This window comes from Antechinus flavipes, chromosome 1 (assembly GCF_016432865.1).
Source record: "Antechinus flavipes isolate AdamAnt ecotype Samford, QLD, Australia chromosome 1, AdamAnt_v2, whole genome shotgun sequence".
Classification (NCBI taxonomy): domain Eukaryota; kingdom Metazoa; phylum Chordata; class Mammalia; order Dasyuromorphia; family Dasyuridae; genus Antechinus; species Antechinus flavipes.
Window position 1 is genome coordinate 551,509,968 of NC_067398.1, and position 12,480 is coordinate 551,522,447.

The window sequence follows — 12,480 nt, forward strand, 5'->3', positions numbered from 1 at the left end:
CTCTCTCTATTCAACAGAGACAAAAGTGACTTAAGTGACTTAGTTCTTTGGTCCACTGGGAAAGGACCAAAAAACATTAAAAGGAGGTTTCATGGAGCTTGCCAATTCCCTCAACTTTGATGTCATTCTGAAAGGGTTTCAATCGATCTGTCCCTCTGCTCCCTGGAAACAAGCAGTGATTGTCATCCTCCCCTCTTGTTCTTCTCCAGGGATGGCTCCTTGTTAATTATGCACATATGTTGCTTTAGTTTTGTTAAGTCAGGGAGATTCCTCTTCCTGTCTTTTTTATTTTTTCAGTGGTGGTCATCCATTTTCCATGCATTTCCTCTTTCCCTGATGATTTTTCAAAGGCAGCTATCTTTTTGCCCCACCATCTCATCTATTTCCACCTGTGGTACAGAGCCCCCAAGTCCCTGAGTCAATCCTGAGGTCTTCTATGTTGTTTTAATTACTTTACCCTAGATGTATCTTTAACTTTCCCTGCTCATTTCTGGCAGATGCCCTCAATTGACCAGGTTTACAATGGACCTTTGCAACAGGGCTACCTAACACAAGTTTCCTTCAGGTAGTTCATATTGATAAAATCAAAGGACCCAACAGTATTATGTAGCTAGTAATGTGGATAGAATATTTAATTAGGAATCATAAAGGCTTAGGTTTAAATCCAGTGTCAAATACTTACTAGCTGAATAAATTACATATCTACTTTTGAAAGCTCAGTTTCCTCATGTGGAAGACAAGGATAAAAATCAAACCTACAGTTTGTGGTAAGGATGAAATGAGATGAACCAGTATTTTGCAAAACTGTCTATAAACTCTTGGTATTATTACCAACTTCCCCAGCTTCCTAAATTTCTTTCTTAAAGCAATCATTTTTCCATTGGCAAAAGGAATGTTCCTTTTATACCACCTAAGAAGATAATGAAAGGTTTATTACTCCTAAGAGTGTAGCAGGATTCCTTACTCAGAGAACCATCATATAGTTATGCGGAATGTGGGGAGAAAAGCACAGTAAATGTCTTTTATAAAGTTGTTATTGGGCTAACTCCATCTCTAAAGGCTAAGAATGTTATACCAGATTTTATTGAAGGTAGGAATTATTTCAGGAACCATAATTTGATTTGTAGGATATTCAAATTCATGTAATAATGAGCTAAGTTGTAAGCTGGGTTTTCTGTAAGAAGCTTTTATTAATCTCACTACAGGGATTAATTCTTGGTGCATTAGAAAATGGAAATGGGAATAGAGAAATTCTAATATGTAAAACATTATAAAATAATTTACCATTCATTTAAATTACATTTTGTAATATTGATAATAGAAAATATTTTATGCACATTTTGGCAAGTAGTTGTTTTATTTTTTTAATAATAGAAACATCAGAAATGTATACTTAAGTGTTTGGGTATTGATTTTTTAAAATACAGAAAATTAGGAAAGTTTATATTTCTTACCCTATGTTTACAGATTTCTATAAGTGAGAAAGGGAGCTTTATACCGTGACCTGTAAGAGGGGATTTCCTTTCTTCAGTGATTTGATTAGAATATTCTTTCCCCTCTACTCTTTAAGTATATATCTTTCCTGGGTTCTAGATCAGAACTGCCTTGGATTTTGGCCTTATGTCCTATGTCACATATCTGGAAATTAATCATCTCTATATATTGTCACAGACAAACTGGACTGCACAGCAGATAGAATTCTGGGCCTGGAATCAGGAAGGCTCAATCTTCCTGAGTTCAAATCTGGCCTCTGACACTAACTGTATGATCCTGGGCAAGTCACTTACTCCTGTTTGCCTCAGTTTCTTCATCTGTAAAATGAGCTGGAGAAGAAAATGGCAAGCCAATATCTTTGCCAAGAAAGCCTAAGTGGAGTAATGAAGAGGAGGGCATGACTGAAACAATATTTTTATACATAAGCACATACCTATACATAGTCTGCGTTTGTATATATACACATATTTACACTTTAACACCTTAGAGCATTAGGTGGAATGAGACTGAAACACCAAGTAAATAATAAAGATGAAGTTTTTGTTATCATTTAATTTGTGTTTAAGTCTTTTCATCCCACCAGGTCACAAGTTATTGTAGGACAGGGACAAGATCTTATGTTTCTTTGCCTTTCCCTCACTGCATGCATTTAATGCTAAATAAATACTTGTTGATTCATCTGGTCATAGGCAAGCTGAATCTACATGAATATAGCTCAATTGTTTTGTATAAGGCTTGGAATCTGGCTGTTGACATTTCCATAGCACCTCAAGGCTAACAAAGCTCTCTATCTACAGTCACCTCAGGAGTTTGTCTTTCCTAACGCTCCAGAAAGGTAGATAATATAAACATCAAAGCATATTAATCTAATTTTGCAGATCAACAAACTGAGGACCAGGGGGAAGGAGTGATTGCATGAGGGTCAAATAGATAATAAACGAAAAGCCTGGGACTTTAATTTGAGCTTTCAGACTTCAAGTAAAGTTGGTTCCACAGTACTACAATGCCCTCCATTTAAGATTAGAATGCTTATAATATGCCACTAAACATTTTTGACCAAAGCACAGTATTCTGGAACTGGGATAAAATACATGCAAATAGATAAAGTTGTTAGAGCAATTCAGTTACTGGTAGAAGAAGGAAGAGGAAAGAAGGAAAGGAAAGAAGAGAAAGAGGAGATAAAAGAGGAAAAAGAGGGGAAAGAACAGAAAAAGGAAGAGGAAGAAGAGAAGGAAGGAAAAGAAAAAAGAAGAAAAGAAGCATAACAAGAAGAACATAAAGGCAGTGACTTATTCTCTAATATCATTGAGGAACCAGATCCCTATATATTTCCACTATTTGGTTCATATACCATAAGTATAGTTATTGAAATTTTGTTCAAATATATGATTTCATTGCTGTCAAAAACACCTAATGAGGAAAAATTCTTCTACCAACCCAGTTGGCAATATGGTATAAAGGGGGAGAGGGAAATAGGAAGACCAAAGCTCAGATCTCACCTCTGATAGCTTGAATGTGGGATGCTGGGAAGTTGAATGTGGGATTCTGGGAAGCTCACAACCACTCTTTGCCTGATGAGGTGACCATGTTTCAGTTGCTTTCTCCCTCACTCCTGCAAGCTTCCTTCATCCTTTGAGGAGGTCTTACTAAAACTTCCCTTTTGAGGGAGGGTCCAGAGCATGAGATTTCACTGCTTTGTCTTTTCTATGGTTCTACAAATTATACCCACTCTTGTCTCCTGTAGACTAAGCATGCCCACTTCTTCCAATAAATCCTGATAGGTTTCTAGTGTGGGGCCACTGCCAATCATCCTGACCTTTGTCTTGCCACTGGACTCAGAAGGCTCTGGAAAAGAAAGTAAGGCTGATGATTTTGCATAGCCCCACCCATATCTAAATCCAATTCACTTGCATGTCATAATACCTTCACCTCTTAGAGACAAACAACTAATTACTTTTCTACTAATTACACCTTCCAATAGAACCTGGATTTACCTTTCTTTCAATACAAAGAAATGAAAGTGGTCACTTTATGCTGGCAGGCTGTTGCAGTCTGTAAGAAGTAATGTAGTATGATAATGGGGCAAATAGCTTTGGATTAGTATTGGCAGATTTGGATTTATAGTCTTACCTATGTTATTTGCTATTTGTGTGACTTGGGGGCAAGTGATTTCCTTTTTCAGGGCTCCACCTTCTATCTATAAAATGAGAGGGTGTGACAGAGCCCTAAAACCTAAAATGGATAAGGGAACATCTACAAAATATTCTGAGTGGTAAGAAGAACTTTGATGACATCTGTCTTGGAAACCCTAGTAATTGTGCAATACTCAGGTGATGTACGCTTTAAGAATTTGCCAAAAAACCCAACCAAAAAAACCCAAAAAATCAAACCCACTTTTTTTTTGACATTTTCAATGATGTTGATAATGAGAGTCCTTTTATCCTCAGCAGTTAACACAGATGCTTAATACTTACTGTACTTTATGTCTTTGTTCTTTTTTATTATTAATAGACTTCTTTAGTCTATTTAGGTATATTTCTTCCCTACAGAACTTCATTTCATTCTCTGTGACAGTAGCAAACCTTTTGAAAAGAAGTCAGAATTCTGGCCTCTTTCTTTTCTCATTGCTGCTCAAGTTTCCATATCTCATTTTGAGAATGGTCTGTTAATGGTGAAATGTTTATCAGGATGGAGAAGCAAAAGCTATTAAATGTCATTTGAAATGAGATCATTTTTAGGCCTGTCACAAATGCTTTTTTTTTTAGGTGTTTTTTTTTCCCCAAAATGAACTGCTAGTAAATTTCCAAATGAAAATCTTTACAAGTGAATTCTCTTTTTAATAGAAATTAGACTGGCAGCCTCAAAGAGCTTGACAGAGCTGAAAGGAGTTTGGAGAAATGAAGCAGAAAGAAAGAACAAGTTATCCTTATACACATGTGTTTTCTTAGTAAAGTAAAAAAATGCATATAACCTTTAGAACTACTCACTAAAGTCCTCTTTGGAAGTCTTATTGTGGTGTGAAATGACCCTGTTGACTTGTGAATAAATAAAGTAGATTGATATCCCTTAATTCTTAAAGGCTATACTTTAGATAGAGCTGTAATGAACATCTTGGTATCCAAGGCAGGTAGCATAGAAGATAGGTAGTAGACTCTGAAACACTATACAACTTTTGCTAGAAGAAAGGATCTTTCTTGGAGGAAGGGGGCAAAAAAGCACGGGGGAAAGCTCACTTGGTATGGATCACTACCAAAGGAAGGAAATACATATAATACATAAAATAAATTTACTAGAAAGATGCTGATATCAATTGTTTCTCTATTGCTGAAAGGCTGCAAGGGCTATCTTGTTGAATTGCCTCTATGGTTTGCTTGATACAGAGACTGGAATGATTTGCCATTTCCTTCTGCACTCATTTTACAGATGAGAAAACTGAGGTAAATAGGGTTAAGTGACTTGTCCAGAATCACACAGCAAGTATCTGAGGCTAGATTTAAACTCAGGAAAATGAGTCTTCCTGTGTTTAAGTCTGACACTTTATCTGCTGTGCCATTTGGCTGCGTCAGATTAGTCCTAGAATGACAATATATTGTTTTCTAATTTGGCTTCTACTCACTCTTTCTGTTTAGTAGGACATGCTAGCATTATAATGAAAGAGTAGTCACTAGGATAGAGTAGCTGGTCTTTGTCACTGGGGCTATAATTTGGAGGCCCCTGACAGCTTTCTGAAACTAGGTGGCCCAGTGGATAGAGTGCCAAGTCTGAAATAATTCAACAACAGCAACAGGAATAATCTAGTAAAGTTCAGAGAGACTCGTTATCATCTTGGCTTCTAATGACTATATATTACAAAAGTTATTATTTGTCCTTTATTCTCAAAGAGGAACATAACATCAGGGAGGTGATGCTATGACATGCAAGTAAACTGGATTTAAGTGAGGGAGGGTTGTGCAAAGTCACCTGCCTCAGTTTCTCTTCCAGAGTAATCTGGATCCAGTAGACAGAGATCAGAACAACTGCAGATGGCCCTAGATGAAATGGGGCCTTTTTAAGCTAATGTCTTCAATAAGTCTCAGTTTGACAGAGACCATTCAGTGCTTAAGGCTAGGTAGTGAATGAGGCAAAGAATCTTGTATAGCTGTTACGATCTGCACTGGTAGAGGGAATAGAGCTAAAATAATGAAATTATGGGTCCACAAATTATTCATATTATAGTATGTTTCATCCTATTGCTTCTTCATCTGTAGAGATTTCTTTGAAGTATATTGTTAATGATGTCAAAGTCATTCTCAACTGTCTTTTTTTTTTTTTTAAGATCCATTCTCTGCTAAATCTCAAGTAGACAAGATTGTTAGATAACCAAGTTCCATCCTGATGAGGATTTGTCATAGGTATTGATGATCTTCGTTTACAAATGTAATGTGATTACAAAGGATTATTGATAGTGTGATATAGTGGAAAGATTTGATGTGAAAGCTATTAAAATAAGTTGCTCTGACAGCTACTGGCTATGTGTCCCTTAACCTTTCAGTGATCTAGGCAGCTCTCTAAGACCATACATCTTAGCAATGGAGCAATGGAAGACATTAGCTTAGCAATGACTTGTATGAATAGAGGGAATTTCCTTATCTAGGAATCAATGCATTTGGTTATAGCTGAAAAGCCCAGAGAATAAGTAAGGTTTCCTTCCATGATGTGTAATGTTCATTCTAATTTTCAGTTGGTGGCTGTAGATAATTAAGATCACTTTGTTTACAGCTGTGTCTCATAAGTCAGAGCTGTTGCATAAAAAGGGCAGTGCTCTTTCTGATGGTGAATATTTCACAAAAGGAGACTCACTTATCATCTTAGAACAACAGAGTTCAAAGGAATTAGAAGTCCAACTCTGAGCCCAGATCATGAATCCTTTCTTCAACATCCCTGACAAACGGCAAGCTAGTTTCTGGAAGATCTCCAGAGACAGCAAACTCATTACTCCCTTGAGGCAGCCCACTCTACTTTTGGGAAGCTCCAAGCGCTGGGAAGAATAGCTCTGGCTGTTAGGATTTTATCATTCTCTTATCTTAGTTTTCTTAAAATAGAGAAGGCAAAATTAACTCAAGGGCAGAGTTTTGGCAAATGCCACTATTTCAGAGGTTATTTTGCAATATAGATCCAGAAGTTGCAGATTTATTATACTTGATCAAATCGTTCAGTTTATTTAATGTGTAAAATTAGCACTTTTGTCTATTTCAGATGTGAAAAATTCTAGGTGTAGCACTTGAAATAAATTGGTTTAACTCTAAAAAAATGCAACAATACACAAATAAGGAGGCAACATGGTATACTAACAGGAGAAATGTAGTGATTTGGATTTAGGAGACTTGGGTTAGAAGAGTAAACTCCATCTCAAAGAAGTGATTTAAATTGATTGAGATCAAGAAGAGATACAAGTTCATTTTGAAACCAAAAAATTATATACTTTAATCATCTGAATTTTTTTAAAGTTCCTGTTCCTACATGTTCCTATATAGGTACAACTTGATAAATTAGATACTCTTCTACCTTCCAGTCATATTTCATTGCCCCATCTTGACTTGACCTCAGAAACAAGAAAGAAAGGGAGGGAAGGAAAAAGAAAGGGAGAAAAGGATGAAAGGAAGAAAAGATAAAATAGAAAAAAGGGAGAGGGAGAAGAATGGACAAAGAGAAGAGAAGAAACAAGCATTTATTAAGTACCTTTTATGTACCAGGCACCATGCTAAGTGCTTTATAAAATATCATCTCATTTTATTTTCACAACATCCCTGAGAGGTAGGTGCTATTGTTATTTCCATTTTATAGCCAGAGAAACTAAGGTCAATGTGTTAAGTGACTTGCCCAGGATCACACAGCTTTTAACTTTTGAAATTTCAACTTCCTTTAAGATTATTAGATATACTAGCAAACATTTACCAAGTGCCTACAATGTGGCAAGCTCTAGGCTAGGTACTGGTTCTGAATAAGTACTTTTTGTTGTTGTTCAATCCTTTCAGCTGTGTCCAACTCTTTATGACCCTACTTAGGGTTTTCTTGGCAAAGATACTGGTATGGTTTGCCATTTCCTTCTCTAGCTCATTTTACAGATGAGGAAATTAAGACAAACTGGGTTAAGTGACTTGTCCAGGTTCACACAGCTAGAAAGTATCTTAGTCAAATTTGAACTCAGGTTTTCTAGCCTCTAGACCCAGCTATCTATTCCCTGTGCAACTAACTAAGTAATTATTTACCACAGTCTAAATAAAAACCTAAATGACATGAATTTACATGCACCTAGTAACATTTTTGTTTCTCATAGGAACATTTTGCTCATTTTCCATTTTCTTTTGAATTTTCCATTTCCATTTCCTTTGAATTACTGAGTTTGTCTTTTCTCTGGAAAAATGAGGAATTACTCTGCTTTATGAAAATGTAAGTGCAAAAATCATTATTGTTAATTTCTGAATTATGATTTTCTAAGTTCATTGGAAGTATTGTTAGAAATAATGTCTTCAATTTAATCCCATGAACATTTGCTGAGAAGCAGTGTAGTGTGAACAGATTAGTTCATTCTTCCAGAATCAAATTGGCTGTAACCACCCCTTAGAATTGCAAATCTTAGGAAAATTTCTGATTATAAATTTTAAGAGGTGCAGATTTGCAATGGTAGAGGAATTCCTTTAATGGTAGCATCTTCTACTCATGGAATCAATGTTTTTACACATACATGTATGCATATGTGTTTATGTGCATATAACACATTCATGTACATATATATGTGTGTTGTATACACTTGTACATCAATATATTCATCCTTCCATGCATGCAGAATGTACATGTATATGAATGCAATTAGACATAATACATGGGGTACAGATGCACATACATGTATATATGCACATGTGTATAATACATGTATTTGTATATATACATATGTATAGATAAATACAATATATAAATAAATACAATATATAATATATCTATCTACTCTGTTTAAAATATGTATTTAATACATAGGATAGAAGATTGCTCCCAAGGTTTTGCTTAGTTGGGGGCCAAAGGAGACATGTTGATTATTTCTATGAGGTTCAAAAATAATAATTACAAGTAGACCTTCTTACTCCAGAGTTGACCCTAATGTTTGGAAAACACAGACTGCCTCACCATGCCCGTTATTATTCTTGTCCCATTGCTCAGGCATACATACAGGATTATATTTCAGCAAAGGAGTTGGTTTTATTATCAAATGACAGGTAAGGAAAAATACAACAAATTGCAATAGTTGTGTAAAGTTTGTAGACAATTAATTGGCTACAATGACACATATAATACCATTAAGCAAAAGGAGAGAGACTTGTTTGTGAGGGAGTAAAAGTCATTTTTATAGAAACTAAGGGAATGCTGTCCTGCAAGGATATCCTATGTCTAGATAAACTGCCTTTAAAAGGAGCAAGTAACATGAATGGTCTTTATACATGTATATAATCCCATATCAGACAGGTAGAAGGGAACTTAATAAACTGAAAAGGTCTGGCATGCAGACATGCCAGTGGCAGGCTAAAAAAAAAAAATGCAATAACCTTGGTAGTCATCTTTCTTTTGTGATCTTTTTTAGTAAACTGTATAAAAGCCATATATATGATAATAATCTCTGTGTATTAGATTTTCTCAAGACCAGTTTGAAATAATAACCCATATGGAAAAATGCCCATTATGCCATACATGACAGTATATGTAAGCCGGCTAAAAGAATACTTGGCATTAAAATGAATTTTGAACATTGACATCCTTGGCATTTTTATCTCTCTTTTACATGGAAGTGAATAAGAGGCAGTTTCTAACAATAGATATCAAAAGGTAAGGCAGAGAATGTGAAGTAATTTGTAAGTGGTCTGGTGGCACATAATAAGATTGATCTCCATATGTCATGAAATCTGGTGAAAATAATGAAAGACAAAAATAACTTAGGAAATTTTTTTTTTCATCCTACTAGTAGGTATGTAGAAATTACAATGCATACCAAGTTAAGGAATTTAAGATAAAGGAAACCACACAATAAGAAAAGTAGAACTTTCAAGAAACATATAAACACACATGGGTGTACACATCTCTCCTCCTACCATTCTGTTTAAATTATCCTCCCTGCTTGATGCTAAAAAGAAACATGGAACCAAACGAATATCAGAGTTCTCCTGGAGATGCTATACCATGCTATACTATATCATCATCTCTAAAGAATTAAAGTGATGAGTAGTTCAAAAAGCAATGGAAATCAGTAATTATTGCATACTAGCCTTATTGCTCTTCCTAAGAGGAGTTACATAAAAGATACTAAGGATATATATGATGAAAAATAGAAATGGGTCAGCCAGGTGACAACGATGAAGAGCCCAAGGGCTACTATGTATAACATTAGTACATTAAAAGATTCAGAGGAAACAACTTGTATCTTGAGTAGCTAGACATAAAAAGAAAAACAAAAAATATAAATAGAATGAAATCCTGCAAGTCACCATATCGTGTAAAAAATGTTTTGACATTGTAACTATATTTCTATTACATTTCCAGTTCTGATCCCAGAAAATTTTGTTTTTTGTTTCTCCTTTTCCTCTCTCCTCATTATTATCCTAACTTGGGTCATTGTAGCTCTTTTCCATCACAACACCCTCTGTAGTTCACCCTTTCTTCTGCCTTTGCCATTCATTGGCTATTATGGCAAACTCCATTCTCTGTCCCTACCTTCCAGACTTAAAATTTTAGCATTGACATTCCCCTTGGCATTATACCTCCTGCCCTACCTTTCTTTTGTTTTCCAACCAGGTACTACTCTAACATCCTGGCCATCATTTCTGCCTAGCTGATGATTCTCATTGATTGATTTGGTAAGTATATTTAGTTGTTACTATCTTCCAGATACTTTGTAATAAAGCAATCAACAAGCAGGAAACATTTTTCAAGAGTGTACAGTGTTCTAAAGTTCAAGAGAGCAAAAAAAAAATGGTCCCTGCCCTCAAGGAATGAACATTTCCATATTTCATTGCAATGCTTTCCTCACAGTTACACAATATATATCCACATTTAAAAATCACCATTGTAGCCTTTTAATTACATTTTTAAAACTACTAAGATCCCACAGTTGTCTCTACATACAGAAAACTCATATCCACTCTAGGCTATCTCTTGCAAATCTTACAATTTCCTTTTTTAAGAAGGAGGCATTTCATTCTCCAAATGATAAATGGTCAAAGGATATGAATAAACATAAGAGCATTTTAGTCATATGAAAAAGTTCTCTTAAATCGCTATTGGTGAAGAGCAATGCAAATTAAGACAACTCTGAGATACCACTACACACCTCTCAGATTGGCTAAAATGACAGGAAAAGATAATGATGAATGTTGGAGAACATGTGGAAAAACTGAGACACTAATATATTGTTGGTGGAGTTGTGAACTGATTCAACCATTCTGGAGAGCAATATGGAACTATGCCCAAATGGCTATCAAAATGTGCATACTCTTTGATTCAGCAGCATCTCTACTTGGGCCAGTATTCAAAAGAAATCATAAAAAAAGGGAAAAGATCTCACATGTGCAAAAATGTTTGTGGCAGCCCTTTTCGTAGTGGCAAGAAAGTAGAAATTGAGTGACTGTCCATCATTTGGAGAATGGCTAAACAAGTTATGGTACATGAATGTAATGGAATATTATTGTTCTATAAGAAACAATCAGCAGGATGATTTCATAAAGGCCTGGAGAGACTTAGATGAACTGATGCTAAGTGAGTGAGTAGAATCAAGAAAACATTTTACATAGCAACAACAAGATTATATGATGATTAATTCTGCTGGACGTAGCTCTTTTCAACAGCAAGGTGATTCAGGCCAGTTCCAATAGTCTTGTAATGGAGAGAGTCATCTGCACCTAGAGGGAGGACTGTGGTGATGACTAAGTATGGATCACAACAGAGTATTTTCACTTTTTTTATTGTTGTTTGCTTGCATTTTTTTCTCTTTCTTTTTAACCATTTTGATCTGATTTTTCCTGTGTAGCATGATAATTGTGGCAACATGTATAGAAAAATTGCACATGTTTAACATATAATGGATTACTTGCTGTTTAAGAGGGGAACAGAGAGAGAGAAACATAAATTTGGAACACAAATTTTTGCCAAGTTGAATGCCAAGTTCTATGCATATGCTTTGAAAATAAAAAGCTTAAAAAATAAAAAGATTGAGGCATTTGAATGCAAAGGGATGGGAATCATGAACAATTATAATGTTCTATCTAGGTAGAAACAAAATTTCCTATTTTTGTTGTTCAGTCATTTTTCAGTTGCATCTGACTCTTAGTGATTTTCCTTTGGGGGTTTCTTGGCAAAGATATTGAAGTATTTTGTGATTTCCTTCTCTAGCTCATTTTGTAGATGAGGAAATTGAGGCAAATAGGGTTAAATGACTTGCCTAGGGTCACATGGCTGGTGTCTGAGGCTGGATTTGAACTCAGATTTTTTTGAGTTTAGGTTAAGTGATCTATCCAATGTTTCCCCTAGATAGTCTTCCTCAGATATTCTTAATTAAGACTTTTGTTATGGGTTCATGAAGGAACATTAGTAGCATAGTAGGAAAAAAGATTCAGATTTGAAGTCACAAGATTCTTCTTTAATTCCAAGCCTGACTAACTCTAAGACCTCTGGTTAAACAATTATTGAATTCAAATCTGCTTCCCTCAGATTTCCATTAACTAGTTATAGAGAGTCACAAAAAGAAGATTAATTCCTCTCATATAAGACATTTCTTCATCTAGTTTGAAGAATTTTAGTATTATAAGATATCTTAATAACTCTATAGGCTAATCCAAACCTGAAAAGACTGTCTTGTGCAATATATTTGACAAGTTACTTAAGATTAAAGGATTGGAGATCTAAGGAAATAAGCATATTAAAATCATATATTTAGACTTGAAAGGAACTTTAGAGAACTCAAGTAAT

At 35.2% G+C, this 12,480-nt stretch overlaps 1 protein-coding gene across 4 annotated transcripts in view; it reads right to left on the reverse strand.

Annotated features, from left to right (window-relative positions):
* Positions 1 to 12,480, reverse strand: part of PHACTR1 (phosphatase and actin regulator 1) — a 635,610-nt gene that overhangs the window by 482,079 nt on the left and 141,051 nt on the right. The window lies entirely within an intron of this gene.